Source organism: Synchiropus splendidus, unplaced genomic scaffold, assembly GCF_027744825.2.
Source record: "Synchiropus splendidus isolate RoL2022-P1 unplaced genomic scaffold, RoL_Sspl_1.0 HiC_scaffold_94, whole genome shotgun sequence".
Lineage (NCBI taxonomy): Eukaryota > Metazoa > Chordata > Actinopteri > Syngnathiformes > Callionymidae > Synchiropus > Synchiropus splendidus.
The window spans coordinates 15,001-16,969 of record NW_026527128.1 but is presented as its reverse complement, the minus strand read 5'-3'; positions in this window follow the sequence as shown (position 1 = coordinate 16,969).

Genomic DNA, 1,969 nt, shown 5'->3' with positions numbered 1-1,969 from the left:
GATCAACCAGGTAGCCGTAGCCAGACAGAGGAGAGCGAGAGAGGGGGAGAGGGAGAGAGAGGCAGAGACGCGGATGGGGTTGGCGAGGGTGGCCGGGTGTGCGGGGCAGGGTGCAGCGCAGCAGCGGCAGCACCAGCACCGGCACAGGCACCAAACCACACACACGTTTCCCCCACACACCGACGACTTCTGCTCTTCTCCGACTCGTTCTCTCGTCCCCGTCCCGAGAGAGGAGCGCACGTGGGGAGGGTGACCCCCAACCCGCGCCGCACGCCCCTTCGCTACGTTTCGTGAAGTTCGATTTTTCGGGCGTCACCGTGCGGAGATCGAAAAGGTGTTTCTTCCCCTTTCTTAGCCCCCGCGGACACGAATGGAGCCCGGTCCACGTCCCGTCCCATGGCGAGGCATGGGGATGGGGATGGGGGGGGAGCCGTCGTGCCGCCGGGGAAGCGGGTGGAAGACCACTGCAGCTGCATGAGAGCGCCGGGGGCGTCTCGGTCTCGCCGTGCGCGTCTTTGGAAAAAGGAGAGGCAGAAGGGGATACACATCCCAACGACGACCACGTTTCTCCTTCCCAGCTTCTCAGTCGGAACCGCGTGTGACCGGGGGAGCCTGTCGCCGGTGGCCGGCGGAGGCCCCCCGAAGGCGGCTTTCGATTGCTTCTCGGTCAAGCTCTGGGTGGAGGAAAAACAGTCCGGGCCCGCATGGCGCAGAGTCTGGGCTGAAGTCTGAGATGGGGACACGAAGCACCGTCAACAGCACTGGAAGAGCTGCTCAGAAATCCGTTGCCGACATGAGCCCGAACCCACCGGGGCTCGACCTGGCACAACTTTCGCGCGACCTAATTTTTTGTCACTCAAAGGGTTTGAGCACCTAATATTTTGTCACTCTGGTTCTCCCACCCAGAGAGCCTCCGGGGCGGCCCCAGGACCTCCTGCCCGGCTCCGGAGACCCTCCCCGGGCCTGAGGGACCGGCTGGACCCGGGAGGGACCGGGTCTTCTCGGACCTCCGGGGGTCAGGGGGGGGGGGCACTCGGTCGCCTGGCCTGCCCGACCGAGGCGTGCGGCAGGCCGGGCAAAGAGCACCGTGATTCGCACCCTTGAGCCCCAGTGAAACCCCTGGAAGACATAAGCCCGACCCCACCGGGGCTCGACTTGGTACAATTTTCGGGCGACCTAATTTTTTGTCACTCAAAGGGTTTGGGCGCCTAATTTTTTGTCACAGCTCCGGCACCTAATATTTTGTCACTCTGGGTCTCCGACCCAGAGAGCCTCCGGGACCGCCCCAGGACCCCCTGCCCGGCTCCGGGGACCCTCCCCGGGCCTGAGGGACCGGCTGGACCCGGGAGGGTCCGGGTCTTCTCGGACCTCCGGGGGTCAGGAGGGGCACTCGGTCGCCTGGCCTGCCCGACCGAGGCTTGCGGCTGGCCGGGCAAAGAGCACCGTGATTCGCACCCTTGAGCTCCAGTGAAACCCCTGGAAGACATAAGCCCGACCCCACCGGGGCTCGACTTGGTACAATTTTCGCGCGACCTAATTTTTTGTCACTCAAAGGGTTTGGGCGCCTAATTTTTTGTCACAGCTCCGGCACCTAATATTTTGTCACTCTGGTTCTCCGACCCAGAGAGCCTCCGGGGCGGCCCCAGGACCCCCTGCCCGGCTCCGGGGACCCTCCCCGGGCCTGAGGGACCGGCTGGACCGGGGAGGGACCGGGTCTTCTCGGACCTCCGGGGGTCAGGGGGGGGGCACTCGGTCGCCTGGCCTGCCCGACCGAGGCGTGCGGCTGGCCGGGCAAAGAGCACCGTGATTCGCACCCTTGAGCTCCAGTGAAACCCCTGGAAGACATAAGCCCGACCCCACCGGGGCTCGACTTGGTACAATTTTGGCGCGACCTAATTTTTTGTCACTCAAAGGGTTTGGGCGCCTAATTTTTTGTCACAGCTCCGGCACCTAATATTTTGTCACTCTG